Source organism: Vicia villosa, linkage group LG4 (assembly GCF_029867415.1).
Source record: "Vicia villosa cultivar HV-30 ecotype Madison, WI linkage group LG4, Vvil1.0, whole genome shotgun sequence".
NCBI lineage: Eukaryota > Viridiplantae > Streptophyta > Magnoliopsida > Fabales > Fabaceae > Vicia > Vicia villosa.
This window is the reverse complement of record NC_081183.1, coordinates 20,586,450-20,597,436: the sequence shown is the minus strand read 5'-3', so window position 1 is coordinate 20,597,436 and position 10,987 is coordinate 20,586,450. Positions and strand designations below refer to the sequence as shown.

Sequence of the window (10,987 nt, the reverse complement as noted above, 5' to 3'; positions counted from 1 at the left end):
CTTAATTATTTTTCACTTATTTTTCTACTAAAGTATATATTTTTAATTAGATTAAATTAATATTTATATGAAAATTATAATTTTAAATATTTTTTTCTTTTTAATTTGCATATCTTTTATATATATTTATTAACGATCATTATATATAAATTAAATTCATTCTCACATTCATTATGATTATTTTTAAAACATATCATTAAATATTTAATTAATATACGATCATAAAATCATATAATATCAATAGAATCCATAAATTTACCATTCAGAAAAATGTAAAAATTATAGGCATGTCCGACGGGCCGAACCTATTTTTCTAACGGGCCGACAAAATATTTACTTTAACTGAACAGATATTATATATCATATGTTGTAACGGGCCGACAAAATATAAGTTTTTCAATCCATATAAGTACTATATTTATTTAATATTTCTGACGATATTGTGCGACCCGTACCAACACACGGGTAGATGACTAATTAATTATTTTATTTATATTTGAACTAAACTATACATTTTTTACGGGTCGAGATAACTTTATAGAATTAATTATTTTGAACTTTATTCCTTTTTTTTAATAAGCAATTTGGACCTAGCGGATTTCGAACCCATTATTTTATTTATACACAGACCACACACAATAACATATCCCTGATATACACCTTGGAACTTTAGGAAGAGTGCAATCAGGCATTGCTTCACGACATTCTCCATCAGACCAGCATTTAACAGCTCCTGTGTGATGTCAAATTAATAATAATAATAATAATAATAATAATAATAATAATAATAATATTAATAATAATAATAATAATAATGAAACATTGTATATGAAATTAACGATTAAATATTTAGTGGTCCTCATAAATATTTATATTTTAGTTTTAGTTTTTGAAAAATAGTCTTTTTAAAATTTTTCATCTATATTTTTAGTCTCTCCTACAATTTAGTGACGGTTTTTACAATTTATTGACAAAATTAACGACAATTGTAGCGACGGTTTAGTGACAATTTATTATTTAATGACTGAATTAGCGACAATATTTGCAGGAGCGGCTAAAAATATAAAAGAAATATAAGATATGTAGGAGGACCAACAACATATTTAACCCTAAAATTAAAATAATTTTTGAAAATAAATTGAAAAATTGAATTTACCATCTGTTACAATGATACCATCCATTACAACAACGAATTCGAAAAGAAGAATAATTATGACACTAACAAACTTAAGAATTTGTGCCATATGTTCTCTGATCTTATGCATTTTGAAGTATACATTTATATGTTTATTTTATACTGTGAAAATTTAAATTTCTTCAAATGTCTCTTGATGGTTGTTAGAATTCATTCTAATATTTCAGTAATATATTATTTCAGTTTCTCTCTTATTCCTTGTTATAATTAAACTCTTAATTTCTATATTTTCACACGCACAAGAAATTGTTTGTTCTATTTTAAAATTACATAATTTTACTACACATGCACCAAAGGTTGAACTTGAGTTTTTTCTTACTTGAGAATATAAACATCTTTATTATAAAGGAAACGTTTGAAACAAACAATTGTTGAGAGGTATAATTAAAATTAGATTGCAAAACCTTCGTAATTTCCAAGGATCCTAATTAATCATATTATATTAAATATTAAAATTTCAAGACACTCCTTCAGGAGAAATACTTGCATGGATACGAATCTAAATCCATATTTTTACGCACAACCAATTAAAAGTGAGAAAATTGACCTCTATTAAAAATTTAATTTCGTTTTTAATTGCTATCATGGAGAGTCGCGGGTTTAATGGAGGAGAGAGACAATTTTATTTTAATTTTTTAATTAATAAAAAAATATAATTTATTGTGTGTAAGTCATGTATTATGGTTGTGTCTATATAAGAATTGTTCATGCACGATGGAGAGCATAAATGATGATACATAGGTGTGAACAAAAATGGTTTGAATTGTGTTGAAAACTTTTTTTAATCGTCGGTTTAATATAAAAAGTTTTAACAAAATTGTTAAGGGGGGGAGGGGGGAGATAGTAGAAATAAAAGAAAATAATTATTTTAATTCACTATATAATTCATTGTTACCTTCTCACGCTTGATAGACTTTTACCATAATTCAACTGATTAAAAATTTAGTAAGATATTTTCTAGGCCAAAATTTACGTGTGCCTTAGATTTCTCCACACAATTAAGAAAATACATCTTAGTCTTTCATCTTAAATAATATGGCTATAACTTAGTCATTTAGGAAAATTATAATTATCAAAAAGTTAAATATGTTTTTAGTTCCTATAAAATTATTATTTTTTATTTTAGTTCTTATAAAAAATATTAATTTTTATTTTCTATAAAATTATTTTTACATGCAATTTTAATCCCTCTAAAAAGACTAAAACTGCGTGTAAAAGTAATTCTATAGGAATTAAAAATTAATATTTTTTATAGAGACTAAAAGTCAAAATTGAGATATTTTAGAAACTAATAACATACTTAACTTTTAACGTCTTAACGAAATGGTAAAGTGATAAAGTGATTATCATAGTGATTATCAGTTTATGTCTACATTCCAACATCTATTCAGAAATCAGAAAAATTCACAAATGACATTTTTTTAAAGAATTTATTTTACAATTTGAAGCAAAAATTTCGAAAGAGTAAAATCAAACAATTAAAATATGCATAATGTCGAATTTTTTTTAAAAGTATTTGTTTTTACTAGATTTTAAAAAATACGGTAAAAATGAAAAAATTAAATAGGTACCACCAACCTTTTTAAAAAATTGATAAAAATGAAAAATACATACTATCTTAAAATCTACATGTAAAGTTTAATTTTTACACTATCAACAAATCACAATCATATATCCAATTAAAACACAATTTTAATTTAAAAAAATTAATATGACGTGGCAATTGTAATGATTTTAATTGGTTGTATGTATAAAATTAGTTTACTTTAAAAAAATTAATATGACATGACAAGTGTAATAATTTTAATTTGTTATATATATAAAATTAATTTACACTGTCAGTACACTACCTTTAAAACTCTTAAAAAAAATATTTTGGTCATATTACCCACACTTATGAGTTCGTCAGGATCAACTTGGTTTGGTTTGCTCTCAAACAAATAATGTAAAAAAAGCTTATATTCATTCATTCATTCAAAGTATCTATCCTTCATCAATAAATGCGTTGAACGTTTTTTTCTTTCTTTTTGATTTGTGTGGAACTAGTTTTCATAAGCTTTGCTTAAAAACTGCATTTTACAATTTTTCTCAAGAATTATTCTATATGAAAAATAAATAAATCTTGAGTCATCCTTTGATTTATGTAATTTCACTAGTACAAAAATACCTTTTTAGCATAGGTTGTTAAGTCAGTTCACCTGCCACCTGACTTAAGAAGTGACGCGGTGGCAATTTCGTAAATATTTGTAACTTAGTTAGGTCGGTTGCATTTAAAACCGACTTAACAAACATTAAATAAAAATAATATAATTCACATTAAATTTCTTAAGTCGCCTTTATTCATTAACTGACTTAAGAAATCGTTTTTTTAAGTCAGGTATTTCCCAACTGACTTAAGAAGTTTACTTTACTTATAATAAATTAAATTCTAACATATATTATGAAGGAATCGAACTCCCAACCTTCACATAACAAAAGTTTTATATATAATATAATAATATTATAATTATAAACATATAATTATATTTATTTGTATAAAGAATTAATAAATAAGAAACAAAACTTTTCTATTTTCTATCTTCTCGTGAAATCTCCAAACAAACATATTCCTGCTTCTCGCCTCTCGCTGCTCTCTACTCACAAACCACTGTGCGCTTGCTGCTCGTTATTCACCGTCGTTGGCCTTCCACCACCGGTTGCTCGACTGTCTTGTACTTAGATTGTCTTTCTCGTTAAGGTAAGCTTATCCTTCTTTATCTCTTCTCTAATAAATATTTAGGGTTTCACTCAATCCTAAAACTCCTTCTTCTCAAACCTTCATACAAATCCCAGTTTCTCTCTTAATTGAAGAATTACAGAATAGTAAAAGGGTTTGATTTCAGTGAGAAACAGATTTGAGGTTTGATTTAAGAATTTAGGTTAGGATTCAACAATTATGTGTATAAATATTTATTTTATTGAATCCTAGCCGCCATTTAATCCTCCAACAGAGATGAAGATGAAATTCATAATCTTCATCGCCTAAGCCTTCATCTGGATTGAAATCATCGGTTTGGGACTACCGTCGACACCCTTTCATCATCTCTGTTGCGAAACTGATGGAGTAAAGCCACCGCGTCGGAGTTTCTCATATCTCTATGAACAGGTGAGTGTCTTCCTTTCATAAATTCCTTAGTTTAAACTTTGAAAAGTAGATGGACCAATTTTGTTGAAATCTTAGCTTGTCCGTCTCTCCCGAACTTTGAATCCCATTATAAGGGAATTGGGTTTATTGTTACTTTAAAATTGCATTTCTGCTATGTTTTGGTATAGGTGTAGAGTTAGAGTTAAAATATAAACTCTAATATGGATGTAGAGTTAGAGTTAAAAATAAATAATCCTACTATTGCGAAACTTGTATAACAGTAAAGGCAATTAAATTGTTATTTTCGAACCTGAACAAATATTAAAGAGTTTGATTCAAAATGCTTGTTCATAAAACTTGATGTTGATAGTATTTGTGTCATATTGGATAAGTATATTCTCTCACAATGGTTCCATCTAGGCAAATATATGTGATTGTTGTAATCAAGTTTTATTCTTACATAGCTTGCTTCAACTCTTCAATTTAACTCTTACTTTATATTTAATTTGTTCCTTTTTGATAGATTCTACTTGTGGTAAAATTCCTTCTCTTACTGCTCCTGAAGGCATTTCTATTAGAAGGTTTGTTCTTACAGTGAAGTCCTCAAAGACAAGACAATGCAGTTATAATGCTAATGATAATGCCATGCTTAATACTAATTCACGTAAAGACTTTCTTGGATTAGCATTAGGAGGAGCCTATACACTTTTCATCCATTCATTTGATGCTGCCAATGGAGCTGGTTTGCCACCAGAAGAAAAACCTAAACTATGTGACAACACTTGTGAGAAAGAGCTTGAAAATGTATGGTGAAATTACATTACATAGAGCTTGAAACTACCCTTCTTCATGTTGAAATTCCCCTGTTATTAGTTGCTCTTGCTAAGCTTCATAATACCCCTTTTCATTTTTTTCTATACTAAAGATGTTGTATGTGTTGGGATATATAGCCTCTGTCAAAGTTGATTTCATAGCAGGAACAAAAATTATATCATGCCTGGAAGCTACTAGGTAAATACTTTTGAAAACCAACATCTATTTTTTTGTGCTTAGTCTATAAAATATTAAATAATGCAGTTTTATTTTCATAATATAATCTTGCTTGTTGTAGGAATCTTGTAATCAAGTTTAATCAGAACTGTTGTGGGGCAACAAATGTCTCCTGATGTCACATTCTTCTTCATCACGTGGACTGAGTTCTCTTTCTCCTTCAGTTTATAGGTTCTAGTCACATTCCTCCAACATAGAGTTATTTTCTTTTGACAAAAATATAACTTTTTATGATTCATCATATTGTTGCATTGCAGCCTGACATTGTTGCTCGTGGGGTTAATATTCTGGCTGCCTTGTCACCTGCTTATTCTAGCCTAAAATCTTATTCAAGTCAAGATGTGTATCTGCTATTAACTTCACAATTGAATCAGTAACTTCAACGCCATGCCCCCACATATCTGATATTGTCGCATTTGCTGCAAAGACTATCTACCCAACTTAGAGCCCCGCCGCAATTAAATCTTCCCTTGTCACAGTAGGTAAAATAATTTTCAAACCTTTTTGTCACAGTTTTAAATTAAGGTATGACTGCGATCTGGTCGCGACATAACAGTTTTCTCCCTTTCTATGAAGCTGCTCTAAAAAACGAATGCAGTCAATACATTGGAGCCAAGGGAGTATGTACAAACAAGATGGTCCATTTGATAATTGTCAATAATTGTCAATTATAGCCTCTAGACTTGCCTCACTTAAGGTAATCAATAGAAATAATAGAGCTCAAGTGGCATATATCCTGAAAGTTTGTTTATAACCAATGATTTCTCTTTGCTGTAGGTATATACAAGTTAGGAAGTGTATTATTCCTAGTAATTGTGGAATTAAGTCATGTTCTCCCCACTTCTAACTTCCTGCAATCCATTTTCATGTTGATTGGGTTAGAATGTCTTGTACTGAAGCTTTTGTATTCACATGATTTTTATCATGTAATAAAATATTTTTAACTTAGCTCGCATCTTTTTCCTTATGTAGTCTTTACTCTTCATGAGTTTTAATTTATTATAATATAATGGTATAATTTTGCTGATATATTCTTTTATTTTTGCTGTCGGGATTTGTACTAATTAGTTTTCTACAGTGACAAATAGTTAGCTGTTGGGTTAGGCATAGTTAATTTCAACCTTAATTTAGGTCTTACACTATGATTTGTTTCTATCTATGATCTTTAGACAATTATTTGCAGTACCCTTTTTTTTACTTGTTATATATGGTTAGACATTTTGCATAATATTTGATAAGATAATATTTGTATTTCTAGGTCTTTATAAAAAATAAAATTGATAAGATAATATTTGTATTTCTAGGTCTTTATAAAAAATAAAATTGATAAGACAATATTTGTATTTCTAGGTTTTTATGAAAAAAAAATTGCATGAAAATTTAACTTGTTAGGTCGGTTAAATATATCCGATTTAAGATATAAACTTCTTAAGTCGGGCACAAATGGCATAAGGGGTTCTGAAAGTCTAAACTTATTAAGTCGGGTGCTATTTAACCGACCTAACAACATTTTCTTAAGTCAGGTCCAAAGCCGACTTAAGAAGTCAAAACTTCTTATGTCGGCAATTCTTAGGTCAGGTTCGGAACCGTCTTAAAAAGTCATTCTTAACCGACTTAAAAAGTGTTTTTTCCACTAGTGTTTCATTGGTTGAATTGTTGTAGCAGATATTTGTTGGGAATATAGTCGTTGTGGATTAATTTATGAATAGTAGAAGTTGTCGCGCATTTTTTGGGCCATTGTATCTTGTGTACTATTTCTTTTCTTTTCTTTCAATAAGCCATTTGATATAAGAAATCGCACTAGGGGTGCAACCCTTACAACACAGAATAGTTACAAAGATTTAAAACATTTCAATGGTATTTTAAGCCAATCATAAGAACTATGAAAATACACAGGATTGCAACTAACCAACCAACTCCAAGAAAAAACATAACATTTGAACATACCACATCAAAACTACAAGAATCTCTCTCAAATATCATAGTGTTTCTCATCATCCAAAAGCTCCATGTGGTAGCAATCCAAATGGTATTGATCTTTATCTTAGCATTTATATTCTTCACCTTCTCTTGGATAGTAGCAAAATCCAAAAACTCCTCGAAAGTAAGAGGAAGATCGTCCCCCCATCCACACAAAAATCTTACCCCAAATTTGCTTCGACACATCACAAGAGAAGAACAAATGAGTCGAATTCTCCGAATGATTCCCACAAAACTCAAAAAGAAAATTTGGTGGCTTGAATACAACACTTCTTGTAAACAACATATCTTTAGTTGGTAATCTAAATATAGACAAACTCCATATAAAAATCTTTATTCTACTCGGAACTAATGTCTTCCACAAAGAATTCAACATTAACACTGTCAAAGGCAACCACGTAAATTCTTTGAAGTTCGACACCATGGCTGATATACTTGCAACCGAGAATTAACTGTCAAAATTGGAGCTCCAAATGAAGAGGTCATTCTCCTCCTTCTTTGGGCTGACCGCGGCCAGCATGGTGGAAAGCTGCGGCCACTGGTTTTTGGTTTCTCCGCTGGCAGTGTTGTGGTAAACCCTTTTGCACTTTGAAGTCACTAGTAGCACTACCGTTCACCAAAACGGACATATGACTAGTGAAAACACAAGCTTCCATCTACTTCATCCATTTCTCTCCAAACCCCATGTTCTTCAACACAAGTCTAAGATAATTCCAAGAAACAGAATCGTATGCCTTTTCAAAGTCAACCTTGAGCAAAAAACAATATTTTTCATTCTTTTAGACCAATCTAATAACTCATTCACCAACAAAACACCATCCATCATATTTCTTCCCTGGACGAACGCGGTTTGATTTGAGGAGACCAAATTGCCAATAACCTTTTTGATTCTAGCGGCCAACAACTTTGCGATAATATTGTATAGGCTTCCCACAAAGAAAATAGGGCGATACCCAAACAAATCTTATGGATTCTTGGTCTTGGGAATTAAAGCAATAAAGGACGAGGTGATTGATTTCACAAGCTTCCCTTTAGAATGAAAATCGGAGCAAAACTGCATAATACCCTCTTTTAGAAGCGTCCAAAAACTCTTGAAAAACTCAAGCGAAAACCCATCCGGTCCGGGACTCTTATTCCCATCACAAAACCATGTAGCCTCCTTCACTTCTGATTCCTAAAACGGATTATCCATTTCCATACTCTCCGTATTTGAAATACTCCCCCATCCCAAATCCAAAGGTTCTGGTCTACACTCCTTCTTTTCCTTAAAAAACCCCTTAAAATGATCAAAAATGAAATCTTTAATCTCGGTAACTTCCTCCAACCTACCCCTCCTTGTAGAAATAGAGCAAAGTCTGTTCTACCTTTTCTATTCCTAAGGGAATCATGAAAGAAACGAGAGTTTCGATCTCCTTCGATAGCCACATTTGTCTCAATTTTAAACGAAGAAGACCTTCTTTCTTATTTAGATTAACCCAAAACTCCTCCATCGCCTTTGTCCTCTTTCTAAAAATTGCATCTCTTCACTTGCATTGTCAATGTTGAGGTCCAACCAACCATACACCACTTTATTCCACCAACTAAGTCTTCCTTTTAGAATTTTTAACTTTTCCACCAAACAAAAATCTCCCCTCCCTTTCACATGAATCTTGGCCCACTCCTCTTCCACAAACTTACTAAAATCTTTGTGTTTCAGCCAGTAATTTTTGAACTTAAACGGTTTAGGGCCCCAATCCTTCTTGTTATTTTTTATCCAAATAGGTGCATGATCAGAAATGTCTCTCCCACCTATAACTTTCCCCGTGACATTCCAATCATCAATGAAACTATCTAATAACAAGAATCTATCAATTCTGCTCATGGCTCTACCATTGCTATTAAATCAAGTGAACTTGCCTCCTATGGTAGGAACGACCACCAATTCCATCTCCTCCATGATCCCCTTGAAATAAAAAATCTCCTTTGTGTAACTCCTTTTAGATATACCAATTCTTTCATCAACGCTAGATATAGAATTGAAATCCCCCCACACACCAAAAGCCCGGTAAATTGTTAATTTTGAAATCAACGAACTTCTTCCAAGTTCTCTTCCGCACCTTATGATCGCAAGAAGTATAAATGTTTATTAAATAAATCAATCTACCATATTTCAACACACACAACCCCAAGTAACCTTCCCCTAAGAAGCTATACAACAACGAGAACAAGTCTCTTTTCCACACAATTAAAATCCCTCATAATAACGAGACGTATAGAAATAGCACACAAGCTATACAACAACGAGAACGAGTCTCTTTTCCACACAACAGTAACATGTATAGCTTCAAAAGAAATTATTTAGCGTCGGTTGTTTATCGACATTATAAGTAGGAAAATCGTTGCTAAATCAACTTTAGCGTCGGCCTAGTATCAATATCGGGGCAGGTTAAATGGCTCAGAGGTATCAACTTAGTGGCGACCAAAAAGAGTTGTGTCTAGGGTAGCCAAGGTTAGGTCGAGTCTATGCCTAGGCTAAATTGAAGAAAACCTTAAAAATAAAAATTCCAAAAATCAACAAAAATTTATTAGTGTGGGCCTAACCCACGCTAAAGTCAAACTTCAAAAGTCAACTAATCAAGATGTTTAGATGAGTTGAGAAAAATAAACCCGTAATACGTGATATGATGACCCTTCAATTTATATGCAACCTAAGAGAAAGGAGGGGCCACATGATGGTCTGATTCTTGAGACAATTACAAATTCAAACAACTTTTTAACCAATTACCTCATACACTCTAACATGATCAACTTCATTCTATGATTCCAGCCATTAAATGATATTTAGTTAGGTAAAACTTTGTGTGCACTTGTGGTATATGGATATGTAACCACCACCTCTGCCAATGATATGCAGATATAGAAATCATTAGTGACAAGAAATTAGAATGAAGACAAGGGATGAAATTGACAAGAATAATGTCTACCTAATTTTTTTGATGAAACCCTTCCCATTGCCATCACATGTCTTTCACTGCTATGAAATCGAGCCTTTGAACTCTTCTTCAGGAAATGAAGCATTCCATAAAGCCCTTAGGGAGTCCTAGGATAATAAATAAAAATAAGCAAGTTATATTCTTAAGACTCTAAGAAATATAAGTTTGTACATATGATAATAGGCCATAAGTTGAACCTAAAACTATAGGCACGCGGCTTGAATTCTTTGATGGACTTCATATTTATTTTACATCACAACTCACAATACTTAGACTTGAAGTTTTTTTTATAGAAATGGTACCTAGTGTTCGGGGATAGAACTATCATATGAAACATTTATACGACTCTAAAGCCTCTGTAAGCATTCTTCTTGGAAAATAAAAAATTCAGCATTGCAGATTTATTGTGCAATATGTATCAATCTTTAAATAAAGTTTAGTGGCATATTACCTCAGACGCCCTACACGGAAAGAAAAGATAAATAAAATGAAAAAATAAAACCCAATGATGTGAATCTTAGATGTCATGATGAAAGCTACTAAACATTTAGAGCACACTATAAATAACCCAAATTACAATTTATCGCTACATAATGAACAAGATGAACATGGAAGAAGAGAGAAAAAGAGAGAAAAATTGTAACTAACTTTTACTCAATTGAAAAA

The 10,987-nt window shown here is 31.2% G+C and overlaps 2 long non-coding RNA genes across 5 annotated transcripts; one reads left to right on the top strand and one right to left on the bottom strand.

Annotated features, from left to right (window-relative positions):
* Window positions 1-237: 237 nt before the first annotated feature.
* LOC131598940 (uncharacterized) lies at window positions 238-2,169 on the bottom strand. The gene is made up of 2 exons (XR_009282442.1): window positions 1,157-2,169; window positions 238-733 (listed from the first exon to the last, which is right to left on the bottom strand). It is a non-coding gene; the product is annotated as an uncharacterized LOC131598940 (long non-coding RNA).
* A 1,603-nt stretch (window positions 2,170-3,772) lies between these two features.
* On the top strand, window positions 3,773-7,070 carry LOC131598939 (uncharacterized). Of its 4 annotated transcripts, XR_009282440.1 has the most exons (8): window positions 3,773-3,932; window positions 4,186-4,340; window positions 4,843-5,123; window positions 5,270-5,330; window positions 5,431-5,540; window positions 5,627-5,851; window positions 5,946-6,066; window positions 6,147-7,066. It is a non-coding gene; the product is annotated as an uncharacterized LOC131598939 (long non-coding RNA). The 4 variants fall into 4 exon arrangements; XR_009282441.1 differs by having other exon boundaries at window positions 4,843-5,330; window positions 5,627-5,847; window positions 6,147-7,070; XR_009282438.1 differs by having other exon boundaries at window positions 4,843-5,330.
* The last annotated feature ends 3,917 nt before the right edge of the window (window positions 7,071-10,987 follow it).